Below are 21,233 nucleotides of genomic sequence, written 5' to 3'. Positions count from 1 at the left end.
CATAGGCGTTTCTGTTCTTCTGTAAGAACTGAGAAAGGCTTGTGTGCCAATGGCTTGTCAGCCTTAATCAGCCTTAATCAACTATGCCGGATTGACAAAAAGAAGATTACTGTCCTTCCTTTTCCTTGTTCATATCCTTAAACCATCATCCTAACCCACAGTACTCCTGTAGGCACTGTATAGCAACAACGAGTGGGTTGCGGCTGTCCAGACGACAAGAAGACAAGTATGAATGACTGCTGTGGACGTTTGCGGATGTTAGTGCTTCTGGAGTGAAGATTGTAAGTCTTTGCTCAGAACAAGCTCTGTCTTCTGGAGTTTATGCATAGTGAAGTGAAGGGGTGCAAGGCAGACAGGATGATGGCTCCGAGGATGCTAGAGACTGTATCCGTGCACTGCAGGAAGGAGTGCTGTGCGAGGTGTGTCCCTCCTGCCCAAGTGGTTAGAAGCTCTGCCTCCCTCGAGCAGCCCATCACCCTCCCCAGCGCGAGGTGCTGCAGCCAGGGTGAGTAGGTTTTACGATCTGGAAGACACTAACGCGAGTTTTATTTTTTTAAGTGTGAGAGCTGGCAGGGCTGGCTCATTTCTCAACTATCAGAAATCATCATAAGGGACAAAAATATTCCTTTCCTTCAAAAACCAAATGGACGCCATACACCTTTCTTCATTGAAGGGAAATTTCATAAAATGGATTTCCCCATCTAATTGTCTAACTCTACATATTAAGCTACATCTTTTTCCCTATTATGCAAACATTCAGGTAGATTTATATTAGGAACATTATAAAAAGTGGAGATGGGTAGTAAAGATTATATTGATGTGCATAAGATAGAAGACAACAACACATGCGGAAAAAAGATATATGACTGGCTGGAAGCATTGCAAGCTAACGCTTTGCTAACTTGCCGCATGTGTACATCACATAAGCAGCTGAAAATATTTAATAGTGAAGTCTTGCACATCTACAGTGCATTCCGTTTAAGGGGAGGTTTATGCAGCTGTTATAGATTTAAGTATTATTTTCTTTTCCTGTTAGTGACACTGAAGCAACTGAGCACCTATACCTGAAAGGTTATATGTTAAAGACAGGATGTAATAAGGCATAATATGGAAGCTAAAATCTGTATGAGGACAAGGAAAAATACTGAATTTTCTGAAAGTACAGACTTGGATTTTAACTGCAGATGGTACTCTCTCTCTCTCTCTCTCTCCCTGAATTTCCTTATTTAAGTACTTGTTCTGAGTGGTTTCCCAAAGTGGGCCACCTAGTTATAAAATTGAATTAACACTAAGTATAATGAGGAGGCACAAATTATATTCTGTATACCAAAATTTTAAAGTGTGTGTTATCTCTGTTTTTTTTTTTTAATTAGGATGGCTAAAGAATAAATTTTGCTACTTATGAGGCTTCCAGTGCCCTCAGAGCTTGCTTGCTATAGTCTCTTCATTTTCTATACAATCAGAATCTAATTTATTTATATAAAAGCATCCTCCATGAAAAGTAGTGCAAAATGCTTTGCAGAGAGAAAGATAAAGAAAAGAAGGAATGTTTTACACAGATTGCCACAGTGATTCTCAAAGAGGCAAAAATGAAAAACTATCTCTGAAGACAGAGTACTCTGAATGTAAGAAAATCAGAAGTAAGGAAGAAATACCAACAAAATTATTCTTGAAACTGAGATCCAGTGTAAGGGCTAGGGAAGAATAGAAAAAGGAAAGAATGAAAAGGAAATGAGTTGTGTAGCAATGAAAAAAGGGAAAGGGAATAGAAAAGTTTTCAGTTGAGATTTAAGAACAGAAGCGTTTCAGAAGAAGGGTGAGAATGTGGGTGTATAGACAAGGGGAAGAACATCTTTATGGTATAGGATATCAGAAAGGAAAGAAGAGTGGTTTAGTTTATAGTCAACAGACCAAGGATTTAGAAAAACCTGGTTTCAGCTCTCTGTGTGCTTTTGGGCGAGTCGCTTGCCCTCCCTGGACTTTCCTATCTGTAAAATGGAAAACTACTTAACAGAAAGTGAGGTGATGAGGCACGAGGGTCTAGATGCAAGAGAATTCTGAGCGAAGAGGCTGGAAGGGACCGTGGAGCATCTGAATAAAGGTCAATAAAAGTAGGATAAGGCCATGGTCCTGTTCTTTTTCCCCAGGGAGATACAAATGCTGAAATGTTCTTTAAAGTTGGTCGGCAGCAAAACGTAAGTAGTAGGCAGTGGCTGTGACCAAGTCAAGACAGACACGGGGAGGACATTGGGTAATTATAGTATATATAGAATATATATCCTATACTGAGTATATACTGAAGATAGAATTAACAATAAGAAACCCTGGAGGGAGAATAGGGAACAATGAATTTTAATGAAGATGAAAACTTCCTTCAAGACAGAAACAAGGGGACTGGATAGATAACCTCTATTCTAACTGGAAGAAAAGCATACCAAAGCCACTGGCCAAATGTAGCCTTGTGCTATGCCAGCTTTTATCATCTTTCTCCAGAACGCATTTTCCACAGAAAAAAAAATCTTTCTATAAAAGAGCTGTATGAGAGACGTGTTCCACAGTGTGGTCTGTATTGCTTGAAAACAAAAGGATGGTGCGGGGAGGGATGTACCTGAGACTGTCAGAACGACTGAAATATAATGAGGAACAAATGATGAGGAACAAATGAGAAGCAATGATCGGACTCTTCCGCAATTCTCCCTTGAGATTACTTTCTCCTCCTGTCCTGGTGGAGAGCTCAGAGCAGGGCAGTCCTGCCCTAGTGCTTGCACAGGACCTTGCCAGCGCCCCCAGAGCTGTGCTACACCTTTGTGATATACAAGGCAGTGATGTAATTTGTACCATGTAATTAGCAAGTGGGAATGAAAAGGCTTTCTCTGCAAGGTGTTAAAATGTACAGACAGACGATACTGAAGCTATCAAGAAGAGCAGCTAGAATAAAAGAGCTAAAGCAGGGTGAAGGCTGTATGACCAAAGGAAAAAGCTTCATCAAACGTTCAGAGATGAACGAGCTCTCTCAAGGTCACCCCTTATGCTATACCTATTCTGTACCCATTAAGTAGAATGAATTTTGGCCTGAGCTGTCACTCAAATGTTACCTAGTATGATAAAAATCTGTTGTACTCAGGTAATTCCAACATAATTCACAAGCATGCTGGATATTTTCTGAGGACTTTTCAAACTTGCAGTGCCTAAGAGAGTGCAACATTCACTGCTCTTCACTTCGTGACATTTTACACCCACCTTATCTCTCTTAAAATGTTTCTTACCTCTTCTTTTCTACTTGACGTTTTATTTTACTTAAAATCTCAGATGGATCACATTTAATGGAGTCCATATGTTGTGTGGATGAGAGAGAGAAATGTGGCAGTTATCTCTGTGCCATTGCTCTGTCCCGACTCTTTGAATGAGTCCACACAATGACACTTGAATGAAAGCCTAAGTAAATTCTGGTTGATAACTGCATGGAACAAATGTGGAACAAAGGGGCTATGTTCTACTCTTTATATGTCAGAAGAATGAACTTGTTGCTGCTTGATCAATTCCTTGTCCTTCACTAGTACTTGAGTTCCTTCTTTTGCTGAAAGAGCATGGAACGTTGCAGTTCAGGGTTGTGTTATATTTCCTGACCTTTGACACTTTTTTTTTGCACAGATTTAAAGGAGTTAATATGGGAAGCAGTTTTTGTCTCGCTTTGGCTTTTAAATAGCAGAGTCTATTTATTCCACATTCAGTAAGCCTCAGTTATTTGTTTGTAAAAAATCATTTGGTAACAGGATAAATTCATCCTTCATGTAACTACACTGGAAGACAATAACGTTACACAAGAGATGAATTTGCCAAATATATAACTCTTGTAGGGACAAAAGGAATTCTTTCTAGAGCTGTGTGAAAGGTTTATGATACATGCCTGACAGTATATTGCTACAAACTTGAATCTTAGAGCCCATTTGCCTTTATTCAAAAGTACTTAATGTGAAACCAGGCCCAGGTGTTAGACCATCAAGCTGATTTTAAGAAAAAGTGATTTGATTATGCATGTGCTGAGGGTGTGCCAAGGTTTTATTCCTCCTGATAAGTGCTTCTTGATATTTGTAAGGAAACACAAAGTTGGGTAAATGCACCCCGATCCTGTCCAGGAGGAATATTCAGTGAATACCACTGACGTGAATCTGTTCGACTCTGCACAGGTTCTTGGGGCTGAGCGCAGCTGTGGTACGGATGGGGGAGATGGATGGCGGGCAAGGCCACATGACATGAGGGTGTGTTGCATCAACCAGTGTAAACAGAGGAGGTGGGCTACAGTCTTTTTGTCTCAGCAGTAAATCTGTCCCTGTTCTCACACTATGCTCTTTATCATAATGTCTGACTGAATTCCATTTAATGTACTAAACAGTGTCAATCACATCTGTAGCATGCTGCTTGTTCTCTTCTCTCCGGGGGGAGAAGTAAGCATAAGGAAGTGTCTTGCTTTTGGAAGGGTTTTTGTTCTTCTTAACTGTATGCACCCATACATGCTTATTCCATTATGCACAGAGTAGCGTCTCCTGAAATTCAAGCCTTGTCTGTGGCCAGCATATATTGTGGATGTGGTGTTTCTGGTTTCTGCATTGAGGAGGCTGTGCCACACACTAGAGAGAGGAACAACCCATGACTCAGGACCCAGGGTTTCTAATTTTGGCTATGCTGTCAACCCGTTGCTTGGACCTAGGCAAATCACTTGACCCAGATCCCCAAAGACAGATAAGCACCTAAGATCTTCTTTAAATACTGACGCCCAGGACAGACTTATCTGGACTGCTGAGTGCAACCCATAAGCAGTCACATGACAAAGTAGCAGCTGGGTGACTGGGCAGCTTTCTCTCCTACATTTAAATCCATATCCGTGCTTCCTCCAAGTCCACCATTTCAGATACATCTAAATCCTTAAATAGTGCATGTTCCAAAGGGCACATACATTTCTCCTGCGAATGTAGAAAAACGATATAATTCTACTATGGCTGGGAACTGGAAGCCCTGAAGGAGGAGTCTCAAGTTAGACACCCCACTACCTTGATAACCTGGGGGTCCAGCCTGTGGCTGTATTCAAGGCTGTGGCTGTCATGTCTATCTGTCTTGGAAGAACTACCTCTGTGTTTTTCTACCCTCCCAGCTTTTCATCACCTCGTGGAGGAGAGAGGAGGCAGGTATTTGTGTGTGGGTGTCCCCAAGCACAGTAGAGTAAAAGACTTGGATGCTGCAGCAGAACAGGGAAACAATTCCAGCATGAATTCCCCATTTGTTAGGGAAACTCCCTAGGAGGCGGGAGCACAGGCATGCCAGGCTCCTTGGAAAATCTCAGTAAGAATTTACACGACACATGAAATAACTATTCATGTCACTCAGCTCTGGCCATGTTCTTGCAAGTTCTGCAAGTGTGCCAGAATAGTTAGTGGCCTCAGTTTCTGATGACTGTCAAACTGGGGAAAGTATTCAGAACTCCTCAATGGGTTGGAGAAGCCTGGTACATCACAAGATGGAGTCCATGGTTGTTAACAAATACATATTTTATGAGTAGGTCTGGGAGTGAAACAGCTGACTGCCTCCTTCAGCATAGACTGCTGTACATGGTCATAGGGTATCCGAGAATCCATGAATCCACACTGACATCTGCACACTTAGAATCACGATGCTGCAGGCCCAAAGTATATATTTAGTCTGCATCTACAAACCTCGCAGAAAAACATTAAATCAGCAAAATGAAAAAAAAAAAAACAAACAAAAATGAGACATAAAAATGAGTTGGCTACTCTAAAACACAGATACAGTAATTATTTCAGTCTTTTGCTTAGGGGTGTACCAACTGTTTACAATTTACTGTTTGGCAAGCTGGGTGTTCTCATTTCCCTCATGGTTCAGGAGTCAAAAACATATGCTACCTTTAGTAATGAACTCTTCTAAGATTTGAAACTATCCATATTCATGTCACAAGAAATGTTTACACAAGAGCAAAATGCTCCAACATCAAAATAAATCAGTAACATCTCAGAGTTTATATTTCCATATGCTTCTTTGGCATAATAAAGCAGAGGAAGGGCTGCTGTTGTAAAATGGAGTTTAATTAAAAACAAAAGAAAAAAAACTTTATCAGAAATCACGGCCCTCCAAAAATCATGCAGACTAATGCACAGTTTCAACATATTCTAAAGATTTATCATCTATCAATAGAAACAAGAAAATGTAATATAATCATATCCTCTACACACCTTGCATATTTTCCATCTTCTGTGCATAAATTATACATTCATTTTCATAATTATAGTAACATTCTCGTTTTCACATAAACTGCTATTACTCCTGGGTACCCGTAAGTTTACATCTACCAAGGCTACACGCTAATTACATTTTCTTTTTATAATGTTATCTATTTATCAAATTTAGTTTCTTAATGGAAATTAATAGATTAGGTCTTTGCAGTAAAAAAACAAAAACAGAAGACAAAACAAAAAACCTCTAGATATAACATAGGGTTTTGGATATTTTTTCCCCTTCTATTTTATTCAAGAGTTAAGATCTTTGAGTCCTCAGTTGATGAGTATGGTGTACATAATGGGTTGTATAAACTACATCCAGGAGAGGGTAGGGAAGGAGTTAATTTTCTCCCTTTTGCTAGAAGGAGGGCCACAGCTGCCTGAACTGAGTGCAGGGATTTTCAGGGTAGCCAGCTGTGGGGATTTAATTGATTCACCCGCCAGCCTATAAAGGGGGGTACCACAGGGTAACTCTAAATCCTGTAGTGATTTGGGGAGGGGGAGGTAAACTGGGGTGGGTACTGTAGCTCTGGGAAGATCTCAGCAGAGGTAACTACTTGAAAGGAATAAATACTGCATATTGTTGTTTTCTTCTGAGCTTTGAGTGAGAAAAGGAAGGCCTTTTATGTTTCTTTGAGGGAGTGGGATGTTCTTTCTTTTTTTTTTATTCTTTCTATTTTCTAACTTTTAGTAGAACCTTGCTATGCTCTCTCCTGGCATTGGGATCTTTACTCAGGGCAGTAGAAAAGCTTATCTAGTTGGCCTGAAGAGGGAAAGCAGTGAATGGAAGATGTGCTTTAGCCAAGCACAACAGATCAAGTTCAGTGGATGGATGTGGGATGCCAGAGGAAATCTTATTGTCTGTGTATATGCAGGAGGGCAGGTTTGACAACTAAATAAGGAGATTTGGCTCTCATATCTGCAATATATGTTTTTCTTTTTTTTTAAAAAGCTTATTTTTCATTTGAAGGCTGTTTGGAAACTAGAAGGACTGGTTACTCTCTCTAGACACCTGAATGTCTTTAACAGGGTTTATTAGTGCCTGGCTTATCCTCAGGGTGGGTTTGCCTCCTCTTTCTCTATCTCTGAATCAGAGTATTCTTGTCAAAATTCTGTGCGATTAAAAACCAGAACTCATTCCACATGGACAGCACTGATGTTTTAGTAGCTTCTGTAAGAACTAGTGTTGACTGCATTGATTTGAGCCTCAAACATCTTTTTCTCCCCTCACTTTTGGGTTGCTGATATCTGCCCTAAGGTTTTCCAGGTTTCAGCATGATAACTTACCTGAGGAGGTAGGGATTGGTCTGGATACGATGTTCTACATGAATGTAAAATAGTAACACAAAGCAGCACCTCGTTTCAAATATTGCAATATGTTTAGTTGTTACATGTTCTGCTTCTAATGTACTTTAGAAATGGTCTGCATATTTCAGCCATGATTTACATCCACTCATTTCTCCCCTGGCAATAACTCCCCTCTTGTTGCAGTGTGAATCAGGTTCTCTGAACCACGCTCCAGAGAAGATGTCACAGGCTTCGTTCAGCAGTGTCCATCCAAATAGCACACTGTGTCTAAGGAAGGATTGCTTATAGTTAAAACAATGCCATTTTTTTTATTGCTGCATTCTGGTAGTTATGTGCCCCTTGTCTAAGTGATAAAGGGTCTCTGTGATGCTTTGAGCAAATGTAGAAAAGAGCCATTAGCTTCACCTGTGTGTTCTGCAATACATTCAGAGGCTGATGCAATGTGTCATACTTGAACAACTTCCAGTTAGCACCTTTAGCATTACAGGTGTGTTCCCCTCACTTACCGCAGTGAGGGTCTGGATGTGTTCATCTTGCCACAGCAACATGAATGCTCCAAGCCTGTTCTAAGTGTGTGTCAAGGAAGAACATACAAGTTAGCTATTAGTGTTTTTTTGCCATCTTTCACAAAGGATTTTTGTAAGAAGTCCTGCTTGTGTAGAGACAATGTGTTGACTCAGGATATTGTCATGGTTGAAAGCTTCCCAGGCTGTTTTTCCCCCCTAAGATTTGAAAAGCTCACTTATCTTTTGCCCTCATTAAGGTCAGCTATTGCCTATGAAATACTCTATGTATTCAGAATACTCAGTGAAGTGTTAATCATTGACACAGGAGATGTTCCAAGTGTTGTGTGTGTTGTACGCAAGCCAAAGTCTCATCATTCCATGAAATCTGTTCCAGATTCTCTGGCTATAATTTATCGCTGGATTATTCTTTATTAATCCCTGACAGGCTGCCTCACTGATGTATGTGATGAGAAAGCGAGATGGTACTTGTTCACTTAAGTGGCAAACAGAACATTGAGAAAAGGCATGGCTCTTGATGACCTGTATTTGTTTATTGGTCAAGATTTTCAAGTTACTGACAGCACCTCATTATACCAGCATCTCTTGGGTATGCTTTTAAGGACATAGGGTAAGTGGAGGCTCCGACCTTCCCTCAGAGCCCTGCAGCTTCCCCTCAGAGCCAAGGATTGTTCACCTAGATTCAGTATGTTTCTGAATCATCCCAAATGTAATCCATTTTAAAATTGAGAGAGAGCCAGTCTGCTTTAAAGTATGTAAAACCCAAATTGGATCTAACATACAGGAGTGGTTTAGATAAGCAGTCTTGTACATGTGAGATTATCTCTAAACCGACTTATATTCTGAGTTTGCCTCCTGCTATTAAAATCTTAGTCATCCTTGGATCATAGAAAAGCCTGATGAAGTATCACCCTCATTCTTTTCTCCCCTTGTGATTATGTTCTTTAAAGAGCTGATGTTGCTCAGAAACATGGTGTGTCCTGTGTATTTTTGTTAAAATGTTCAGAAATCATTTCATAAGCAATTAGTACAAGTTCAGGCTGAGGACCTGTTCAGCCAGCACTCTGTTCCTAACAGTGGTCAGAATTGGGTGTCAGTGGAAGAGTATAAATTCTTCCCTTTTTATACATTTATACATGCCTTGTATATAGTATTTCCACTGAGTACCTTTCTGGCCTCTAACTATTCCAGCTAAGGGACTCTGAGCCTGTTGTGGCTTCTCTGTTTAGTAACCCTCCATAGATCTCCCTTCCAAGCACTTATGAGGTCTGCCCTTGAACCCAGTAAATTTTGCTTCTACACCTTTTGGCAAGGATTTATATAATTCTGCTATACATGAATAAGTAACCACTTGTTGATATTGAACTTGGATCAGCTAGCTTCATCTGATGGCCTGTTTCTTGTACTGGAAAAGGCAATGAGTCACCAGTCTCTCTGCATTGCTGTCATGATCACTCATGGTTTTGTAGCCCTCTATCATTTTTTTCCCCTAATCTGTCTCTCTTCTAGGATCAAAAGTCTTAGCCTGCTCAGCCGTTCCTAATATGGAAACCATTCTTCCTCATTGTCTTTCTCTGAATCTCTTCCAATTTTAAAACATCCTTTTTGAAGTGGAGAGCTTAGAAGTACACACAATATACAAGGCGTAGGAGAAGCGTGGATTTGCACAGTGACATAAAGGATGTCTCATTTTTTTCTGTTCCATTCTTGATTATTTCTAACATTTGAATGAACTTTTTCACTATTACCAAGCATTCAGCTGATGTTTTCATGGAACTGTCCTAACTCCAAGATTTCATGTCCGAGTGGTAATGGCTTAAAGCCAATCATTTTATATATGAAGCTAGGATTGTTTTTTCCTTGCATGCACTCGTTCGCCTCTGTCTACATACTAGCAGTGCAGTTCCTCACAGTTGCTAGTTACTTTTTCCTGAAGTATTACCCTGACTTTCATTCTTTGCCTTTCATTTTCAGTGTATTTCATAAGTTCAGTAGTTCCATAATTTCTTGTTTTAAACTGTGTATCAAGCCCAGTTCTCACCAACACACACAAAAAACCAACTGTCCTTCTGCAGTATACATCTAATCCTTTATCCTAAGCTTTGAAAAGGAATTTTTTTATAGAAATAATTCAGTGAAGAAAGGGTAGTTGGGGCTCAAGAGCTAGAACAGATTTTCCGTGTAAAAGTGGCAGCATTTAAGAAAAATCATGAGAGAAGGTTATGAAGAGGCATTAGGAAGAGCAGTATGAGAAGAGCACAGCCAGCGGGAGGCTTACTATGAGGAAAGGAGGGCTGACACACAGGAAGGACTGGTGGAGTGCAGTGCCTTGAAGTAAAGATGAAATACTAAAAAACGATACAAAAGGTGAAGGGGAAGCTGTTGAAGGAACTTGAAGGGGAATTTGTAATATGAGAAGTGGGGAAAGATGATGTAATACCTCTTGGTTTGATCAGGAAGGAAGCAGATTTAGGATAATTTTTCAGGTATTTTCCAAGTCTTCCAAAGCACAGATAAGAGCATAAAAATGTAGCATACTAAAATAGTGCCTCTCATTGTGTGGGGTCCTTCAACATTACTGCGATGATATTAATGCTGAAAGGTCTGATGCTTAGGTTAGGCTGTGGAAATTTGGAGAGACCAGAAAAATGTTATCTGCTAGTAAAGACAGGCATTTTAGAAAGTCCAGCCAATGAGCTGGGCACTACTGGAAAGGTGGGAAAACATCTGTCAGTGCTTTTGAGGGAGTTGGAGAGAGCTATCATCTGTCTTCCTCACGAGGGCAGATCAGAACTGGTCCTCATCCTCATCACTCATTAATAGAGCCCCATGGAAGATATTCTCTCTTCCTGTCTTTACTTTCTCCAGGAGAGGCTTCCCTGACTTCATTGTTTCCTTTGAAATACTGGTACTTGTCTCAAATCCTACTTATATGGAGCTTGTCTTAGCATTCATTCTCATCTGATGATTCCCAGTTACACTTTTATTTAGAAAAGTTAAAGGGTATCTGAGATTCTCAGCTAGCATACTTCGATATAAGAAGGTCATCTTTATCGTATCTGCATCTTGGTTTCTCTGTTAGAGGAAATGGGAATGATGACACACCTGTAAAATGCTTTGATGAAAAATACATACAAGAGGTTAGTATTTTATTATTATGACAGATTTTTCTAGCTGATAATATCCGTGAGCATTCCAGGCACTTTACCTATTGAAAATGGGCAAAGATTTGAGATATGAGGAAGGAAGAAGCAATTTATTTCCAAGTCTGGTCATTCTTGCTTAATAATGATATACAAAGTACTGGACTTGTTGACAAAGTGTAAGTGGAGAAAAAACACTTTCACCAGATGCAAAGGATACAAGCAAGATATTGTCGAGATGATATTAGTGAAAAGATAATTTGTGACAGTAAATGGGTATTCAAGGCTTTTGCTTTTCTGTTTTAGAAATCTTCGTGCATGAGGTGAGATTGAAATGTCTGTGGGGCCAATTAAGTATTTTTTAAAAATGATTTCAGATCACTAAAATTTGATCTGATTAATCAGGGTTATAGTACCGGGTGCCTTAGTAATAATGCAGGTGGCTGGTGAGGTGTGAATATGGGAGACTATAATGTCCTCCATGCACCTTTTGATAAAACTGTCTGGAAGAAGAAATTTTTTTAGTGGAGTGTTTTTCGCTATGTGAAAAGCACGAAAGTTTTTTTTGTTTTTGCAAATGATGGTGTATTATCACTCCCTTAAAATAGATTGATGTTATTGGCTGTACAGTAGTCTAAAAATCAAACTACAACTGATCTTTCTTGTAATGTTATTACATAGAAATGGCACAGAAAAATTACCAGAGCTTTACATTTGAAATAAAACATTAACAGATAAAGTGCATGAATAATTGTGGATGTACTAAAAAGAGTCAACCTGAAGAAAGGGAATATTTTATAAAATATTGAAAGCCTACAACTCATAGATGCTGCATAAGCACAGTGTACATGGTTATGTTTCTGTGCTGACTGGGCACAGCAGACCAAAATGTTTATATCCTTGGCTGCCTTTAGAAAGCGTATGTGGCATTAGGTCTTAACCTTATCACAGTTATTTTAATGATGATGTTTTTATGTTTAATTTAACCATAAATCATGTTAGCAGAGTTTTGACTGCTGTGTCAGAGAGCTTAAAAACTGAGCTGAAGTTATTTCAAAAGCTGAGAATTTGTCTAGCCTGTGATGTTTAGTCAATATGATCCACTCAAGTGTGGAGCTGTCAGAAAGGACACCAGCGGATGGTACTTAATCTTTTCAGTTTTGAAGAGAAGTTAGACTCTTAGTATGAAGTTAAATTTTTGATCTTGGTTACAGTTAAGTAGTCAATTTATGAATTTGTTAAGGGCATTAAGGGAGTCACAATGGCCTACAAAACATTATGTGCTATGCCATGGTATATTTTCTAGTCAGATATCCATGTAGTATTTATCTTTGCTGTATGGGAAACTATTTTTTTCAGTTTAGCTCATTCACTCAGTAGTGTCTCATACAGAGCTGGGTAAATACCTCAAAAACAACATTGGCAAATGTTGGTTCAGATGAATCCTGCACATACATGTCAGTCATCATGACACTTTGCTTTTTTTCTACGGACATTCACACTCATCCAGTTTCTGTGTAGTCCCACTGACATAAATCTTGAATGACTCTAGTTTTTTTTCTCCGACTTTATTGTGAATGCAAGGTCACCCTCTGCCTTTCTGTCCCTGCTGATGTGCTCCTGACCACGTGTAAAAGCAGATCTCCCTCCCTGCTTCCCCACACATTTTCATATAAATATCTTCCTTGGGAAGCCTGAAGAGATTTAGGATCATGGCAATGACCAGATCTTTAGCTGAATATTGTTATTTTCTCTCTTAGCACCCTCCCCCACCACACATATCCACATGTTTTAAATAGGCAGGTTTTTTGCCTTATTGGTTATGAATATGCAAGTTGGTGCACCATGCTAAGAGCGAAGAATGCACGCAGGGCATTGGTGGCATGAAGGCACCTGCCTCGCTGCTCGTGACCTTTCTTGTCCATGCAGGAAAAGAGCCTGGTTAGACCATGGTTTGTGCATGTGTTTTGTCCTGGAGAAGTTCAGCTTTAAGTCAAAATATTTCCCTCACTATTCAGCTATTTTGGACAGTACTCCTGGAGGAACTGAAACAACTATTGCTGTATCTTAGAGGAGAATAAGGAAAACATATTCCCTGTCTTTTCGTAATAATTGACTAAAAAAATCTTGAATTTAAGACTCAATGAGTCAGGAAGTGTAATGAGCCTTGTTTTTTTGCCAAAACTGCTCTGAGCCTTTTGAAAAGAGCCAACTCTGAACTTGAAGCTATGCAACAGCAATGCCTCATGTGCCGGCTACAAATGATGCTTCACACTGAATCTTAGTGTTTGCTGGAAAGTTGGGTTTGAAAGCTGTTTTTGTTGTGTTCCAGCAAACAGGATTTTCACTGTAAGCTCTATGAATAAACAGCTTTGGCCAGAGACCTGTTGGACCATTGAACCAAACTCGCTACCTATAGGAAACAGCTAACCAAGGCCCTTAATCATGGCTAACCATTCAACCCAATACCACTTGTTAGAGATAAATGTATATATAGTGGATTCAGTGGGGAGGAGAGGGCGCATAAGCATGTAGGACTCAATTCTGCAAGTACTTGTGGTGGTGGACTAATCATGCAAACAAAATTAAACCTGAGCACACAAGTATTTGAAGATTCTTGCTTTTACAACACTTTGATTTAAAAGGGGTTTTGCCTGAAAGTATTGGAAAATTGGCTCAATGATGTGTACTGGCTTTTCTCATTTTGATTCATGAAGATTATTGTAAGTTTTTAAACTGAAATTTGCAGCTACCAGGATAAGTTCTCAGTCCTGCCCCTGTAACATTGTTTATTTTTCTTATGTGTTTTTATGCTATGTGACATTGTCTAGGAAAAAGTAGGTGGGATCTTAATCACTAGGCTTGTTTTTTTCCAGAGAAACCAGTAGAACATTTATAGTAATTAACATATTTTTGCTGTTCTTCTCATTTTGTTAATGATATCCTTTTTGAAGGATGTGCTGTAATTACTGCCCACAGAGGTACATAGTCTGAAATAAATTAATGACCAATGACCTATAATGGTTATAGATGTAATTATCTATTGTGAAATATAGGAAAAAAAAACCTGTTAAACTGTGCTGTTAAACAATGCTAAAATTATTTTAGCAACTGATCGGAAAAATCTACAGTATGTTCTTTTCTAGCCATATGCTAATGCTAGTCATTTTTCGTTTTTTATTTCCAAAACATTTCTTCAACAGGCTGCTACACTGAGGAGTAAAAATCCTACACAGTCTATTTTTTGAAGAAATCTACTTTTAAAATGTTATAGCTTGTTGTTAAATGCTTTTATTTTAAAGATGAATTTTCAAACCAAAATCAGAACTTAAATTCAGTCTATTGTAAGCATGAGTTTTTGAGAAGCTTAAATCCAAAATTATTTTGGTCTATTTCACTGTGTAAAACAAAATACTGTAGATGAAACAAACCACACATTTCTGTTCAATTTTAGCAATGTAAGGACTGATGTTTGTATACAGAACCGAAAGGTCTATTGGAGGTGTGTTTCCAGTAGACTAATATGCTTTTGCTGTTCAAACTAAGCATAAAATACATTAAAAAAAACTTTTTTTGAGAGATGCAATTTGGTTTAAAAATAGAAAAAATCCAGTAATTTTTTTAACCCCTAAATCTATTGTGAGTCTTTTTTTTTTTCCAACCAGTGTAGTTTAGGGAAAGTCTTGTTGAAACTCAATGGTAAAGGAATGAGGACTTTTCTCTCTAGCCGTTCCCCTCCTCCCAATGATCTGTCTGTTCCCCAAAAGGACTTAGACATCTTAAACATTTTAAATATTAGAGTCTTTGGCCTTACCATGCATATTTCCTTTTTAGAAAACTGGGTCGTTTCAGTTAAAATCCATACTGTCCTTACACTTCTCTGGACATCTTGATTTGAAGAAATGTGGCTTTTGAAAATAAGCTGCCCAGGAAGAGTTCTGCGGCTCTTTGTACCACAAAGCAATGGGCAGTGTGAGAGCAATCCTTTCCCTAAACCTTTAGTATTTTCCTCTTTAAAAACATGAATCTTGGAGGTAAAATCAGAGACCATTTGAATTTTGACCTGAAGGTTGCTTAAATTCATCCAAATTAATGGATTTAGTTCTAGTTGCAGTCTTAAGATACGGTATCTCACAGTGGGTTAGATTCTGATTTTACCTTCCAGGTTAACACCAGTGTAAATGGAAAACATTCTCTGTGAGTGAACAAAATGGGGGTGGGGGGGGGGAATCCATAAAATCCAAATGTGGGTATAAGCAGCCACAAGTCCATTATCTGAAGTGGTTATGTTATCTTACACCAGCAGAAAACTGAGCCCACTATATTTGATTCCTAAATCTCACCTTACATCAGATGTTCAAAGGTTCAGATGAATAAGATATGTCTCTGCAAAGTGTGTTTTAAATTAAAAGCTAGTGAAAAACATGTCTCTTGATTTCTGGATGACAGTCTTGGAAAATGTTTCAACCAGCAGCTGCCCTCTTCCTATTTTATTCCACCCTCACCAAGAAACCAGTATTCAGAGACATAGGAGCTGATATTCTCAACAAAAACAATAACCTCTCTTTGGTTCATCTTCCTTGTTTTGTTTGGGGTGCTGAGAGGTGGCTTTAAAAGGGCAGCATCTATAAGGCAGAAATATTTCTTGAGGGTATGGGGAGGATGTTTGCTTGTTTGAAGGAAACCAAGACTTCCAACTGATTTTAATTTTATTTTTAATGTTCATGGGAACCAGTCTTACATGCCTGGCTGAATTCAGAGTTTGGATTTTTGGCAGGTTTTTATTTGAGCCCAGCTTGGCTGTTTTTCAAAATGTCCAGATTGCTCACATTAAATCTGAATAAGCACTACCCACTAGTTTAATCAGAGTCATCTGGTACACCTCTAATTAGTGTTAGTTAAAGTTGAAATTCATAATAACACAAAATGTTGCATTTTTGGGAGGTATTAAGTAAACTCTTGAATGGAAAATTGTAGGAGGGAAAATATCATTTGCAATATTATTCAAAAATTTGAATACATGAGTTATGTGGACAATAACACAAAGGTTACAATGTAAGCCTAAGTTCCTGAAAAATGCCATGAAGACTAATCTTTGTTCCTTTAGGCATGCATATATATGTAAAAGCATATATTGAAACATGTATACTTGTGTATATAGTATGTGTAGATAGACACATTTTTCAACTTTAGTTGTTGGTCTTGCTAATCTAATAATTGACTATAGCTGTACATTGTGCACAAATCAGTAAAATGTGTACACATCTGGGAGTATTTCAGCAATTATCAAATAAACCCGTGACACTTTCCACTGCATTTAGACATAAGTTATTTCCTAGGCTTAACACATTTGTAATAAATGATATATAAGAAAAGTGTTATAAAAATATTTTTCTGTTTGAAATTAATATAAGTTTTGCCTGAGTCAGAACCAGATGGCTAGTATGTTTGTCTTACTGCAGATTGTCAAAGAAATGTAGCTTGAAAATTACTGTAGTTGTGTAATTATTGGCTTTAAAGGATGCATCTAAAGTTTACATATTACAATCTATATATGGAGCTTGTTTATCTTGAATTCTTGCTTTGAAGGTAATGGTTTAACTTTTATTATATCAAGATATAGACCAATTAAAAACCAGACCCTGCAATTTGATCTTTTTATTAATATGTTCACAAAATTAAGAATGCTAGGTTTATGATTTTGATTTTTCAGGTGCCATTACTAAGTCCTAGAGAACCAGTGAAACATATGCTTATATTTTGTCGATGAGCTATTGTTTTTACATGTACTGCGTAACAACTGTGCAAAAAGTATCTACGTGTTTACTCAGATTTACTTCTTATGTCAAGTGTTCTTGTTTCTCAATCATGCTTCAATTGATATTCTGGACATAGAAATATCATTTATATTCCTTTTTTTTTTCTGGACACATTTCAGCTTCACTATTCAAGGATTGAATGGATCATGATTACAGAGTTTTTTTTCAAGGGCATCTGTTCTTAGCCACAGCTGAGGATGGGGCCCACAGAGCCGACTGGAAGGATCCACCTAGAATTTGTTGAATTAAGTCCTTGCACCTGGATATAATTGTCATGCTGCTGTGCTGGGGTTTTCTTAAGCTACTGGTAAAACAAATTAGCTCAATTTAAACTGGCATCCAGTAGGGAAGCAACAACTCACCTCATATAATGTTTTTCAAATAATTATTTTTCTATTGCCAGTTTTGCTTCATGAATATTTTCCTAAAGGCAGGATGGATTGTTGGCTTTTTTTTTTGAAGTTAAGCATAAGAAACAATAAAAAAAATTTATTTTGCATGTCTGGTGAGTTACAACTAGTGTTATAGCAATATGTTGTTATTAATTGCATGTGACTATATTTAAAAATATTTACAATAAAAATAAATGAAGGTAATAGCAGATAAAACAGACCAAGACAGGCAGTATAACAACAACAGAAAGCCCCCCAAAACAAACCTCTGTGCATATACTTTATGTACCTTTTGCTAGATTTAGCACAGTAATGATATAACCACTTTTACATTTGGGAAAGATTCATGCAAGTTTTTTTTGTTGTTGTTGAACAGTAGACAAAGGTATTCATTTATGTCTGACATGGGAATTTGTATAAATACCATGGGATCTCATTTCCTTATGTATTTTAGAGCTGTTTGAACTTGGCAACAAAATTCACAAGCTTCCTGGAAGGTCCACAAAGGTTCATCGCCTCAGTTGGACCTGCAGTGGCAGGACTCTGTATGAATCCCTGGAATGTGTGCATCTGTCTCAGCTTCAGCTTTTCATAATATTCTCCAAATGTAGACTCTGGGGGAAAACAATGAAAAATCATCCCTTCAGCTGAGCATTTCAGGATGACTTCTGAAATGGAAAAAATAGTACTCTATGCCAGTGCTTTAAATATTACTTTTACATTTTATTAGCAGGTGATGTGCTAATTCAAAGAAGAGAGGGAATATGTTCGCTAACTGTGGATGGTAGTTTTTGATGTATTTTCAGGATCATTATGGTATAGCTGCCTCAGTTGCTGACCAAAGGCACTAGTCCTGCAAGCTGGTTATGTCACTGTGGATACCAACTTAATTTGCTTTCTAAGACACAGCTCAGCTGGCTAAAAAATAATCATTGAATTATGTAAAATGGACTTAAGCTACTTCTTGTTTATTATATCTTAAAGAAGATTAAAGAATATAAAATATTTTGCAAGATCAATAATATATTTCACTTTAATAAATGGACTCTTGATCATCCTATTACAGATAGTGGCAGAAATATAGATGTACATATTATCATAAGCCGTCCTATAAGCCACACTCTCTTTTAGAACTGGGCAGACTCAAATGCAACAGGAATGTGAATTAGAGAAGCAGTGCTTTTTGAAGGATGGCAAAATATCCAGAGATCAAAAGTTAAATGTAGAAGCTGCTGTCAGTCCTTCAGCTGTGCAGTGAATTTCAAAATTTGGAGAGCATGTGTGCACAATGGCAGGGGCAAGCATTTACATTTCTGTGGTTCTAGATAACAATTTAACTTGTGCAAGTGATAGCTTAGGGCAAACCTTGGTGTTTCACAAATGCTGGTGACAATAGCTGGTTACGTGGCACTAAGACTAGCAGGGAAGTGCTAAATCCATCTTCTCTAACATAAAAACAGTTTTCAAACAGCAGATAGTTCCTGACGGGCCTATTTAAAGGTGTAGGGCAGTTGGTGGTTTTTTCTAATTGATTATCACAGTTATAAAGCAAATTTTGTTTTTTGTTGGGCGGCCTGATTCTTGCTTAAACTACAGCTTTTCTGCATTTGAGCAGTGTAAAGGGAAGTCCCAGTGAAATGGCATTGCCACTGGTGCTACAGCTGGTGGGTCTGCACAGATCCTTCAGTGGCCCTAATGCAATCCCAAGGTGCAGAAAATTCACAGAGCAAAGGGGGCCATCACATAAAATAACATTGCCTGAATTATCATCATCTGTCTTGTAACTCTCTCTTGTGGCTTTCTCTTCCACACACTATCCTAACTCATTGTACCAATGCACACCCAGAGATAAGGGTTTTTTTTCAACTGAGATAGCGATGAATCAATGCATGAGAAAATGGGCAAGCCAGTTGCTTTCATACAATATCCTTTTTTATAGGCTTATTTTTCTTGAGCTTCAGGGGAAAGAAAAAGCCTTCAATTTTCCCCAAAGTTATGTAACAACTGTGGCTGGTGTAAAGACTGCCTTGCCTCCTTTCTGCACACCCTCTCCTGTCTCAGATTCCAGTAGCAAGATTTCTTTTTTTCCTTTATGTGATGGTAATCCTAGGCCTGCACTTAGAGAGAAGCTTCCAGTGGGAAATTAAGCTAAACTGAAAAGCATAACAAAACCCAAATCATCTAGACTGCAAAAATTCCTCCAGTGTTTTATTCTTTAATGCTTATTAATAGAGACAATACTAAACCCAAAAGGAAGCTAGCAATATCCTGTTCTTTTTCTTTTTTGTGTAGCGTGGATTTTTGTATAGTAAACTCCATGTCAGATCTTCTGATTTAATTGTTGAACTCACAATGTGAATAAACGTACAGACATGACTAATAGCATTCTCTTATAATTTCATTACAGGGTAATAGACGTGTTTTTTAAAACTGATTTTTTTCCTCTGTTACAGAGTGTTTATTATACAAATGAACTCTCACATCCTGCCTTCTTTTTCTCCTTATCCTCTCTTTTCATTTCTTTTTAGATTTGATTCACAGAAAAATGCGAGCGATGCACGCCACTGATTTGGGTCTTCTGCACACAATTCAAAAGGAAAAGGTGATTTTTTTCATTGCCTGCCAAGTAAGTGGGAGAGGTGTAGGGAAAAGTGGATTTATGCATAAAACGCAAAACTCCAGATGAAAGAACGGACCTCTTTTATCATCGTAGAAAGAATCCATCTGCAATAATTACTAGTCAGACTACCTGCACACTATGTTACTTCATGACATCTAAGAACTAAGAGCTGCTGCACTTCTTGAACCAATAGCCGCTATAAAGCAACCAGCATCACTCCTGAATGAAAAAATTGGCCCAACCACTGGTGAATGGCACTCAGTAGGTTTCCCATTGAACCATGCTGCAAAACAATGATGCACATTGGTAAATCATTCTGTGCGCCTTTCACTTCTTATGCATATCCCATACCGGACAGCTTCCATTCATCCTGGCACCCACAGCAAACAAATGTAACTATGCATCAGAGATGAAAGTGAAAATGCATATGTTAAATCCCAAATGGAAGCAGAAGAGTGTAATATATACATAGTTGCTTAGCAACAAACATGTTTTGGCCACAGGAACTGTGACATCAGTCAGAGAAGCGAGAGCGAAGCTATTCTGCCCTTCTTGTCTGTTTCCCTAGAAGCTTCATAAAGGTCTTTCGTTATTTCTTTCAAAGCAGAAAATAGAGGGCTATTGTGGACATTTGTTTATGCTATTAATGCAACAGACTGTAGGACAATAAGACTTTTCTTTGCACAGGAAAACCTGTTTTCATTCTGGGTATCTGTCACAATGATGCATGCCCTCCCATCCAGCCAGGTGTTTTGATCCTCGCTTTATGGCTCACTGCAGAGTCCCTCTTAGCTGCAATGCTCGAACAGGAAAAATGAAGTGCTAAGTCCAAAAATACAAACTGCAGAAATAATAATAAAAAAATTGCTTTGGTGTCACTCATTCTGTTTTTGACCTGATCACACCTTTCACTTCAGGTACTAGAAGTACAGAATGTACTTCAGGTACATTCTGCTGATATTTCACGTTCATCCAGCTCTGCATTTTTTTCAGAAAGAAAGCAATGTTTATTTCAGTAAATCACACAATACCTATGGCTAATAGGTATTTAGTGTTCCCCCCATTTAACAGATCTTTGGAATATCTCTTCTTTTCTTCCCCTTCTTGCCATTTCTGGCATGCACACTGTCAGGCCTTCTG

The 21,233-nt window shown here is 38.3% G+C and overlaps 1 long non-coding RNA gene across 1 annotated transcript in view; it reads left to right on the top strand.

Moving 5' to 3' along the window:
* The window catches only part of LOC112981710 (uncharacterized), a 49,838-nt gene extending 28,952 nt beyond the window's left edge, over nucleotides 1-20,886 (top strand). Inside the window, exon 2 of the long non-coding RNA XR_003258785.2 lies at nucleotides 20,002-20,886. This is a non-coding gene — a long non-coding RNA (uncharacterized LOC112981710). The remainder of the gene's footprint in view (nucleotides 1-20,001) is intronic.
* The last annotated feature ends 347 nt before the right edge of the window (nucleotides 20,887-21,233 follow it).

This window comes from Dromaius novaehollandiae, chromosome 9 (genome assembly GCF_036370855.1).
Source record: "Dromaius novaehollandiae isolate bDroNov1 chromosome 9, bDroNov1.hap1, whole genome shotgun sequence".
Taxonomy (NCBI): Eukaryota; Metazoa; Chordata; class Aves; order Casuariiformes; family Dromaiidae; genus Dromaius; species Dromaius novaehollandiae.
Note: the sequence above shows the minus strand (reverse complement) of the source record. Positions and strands in the feature narration are given on the sequence as shown.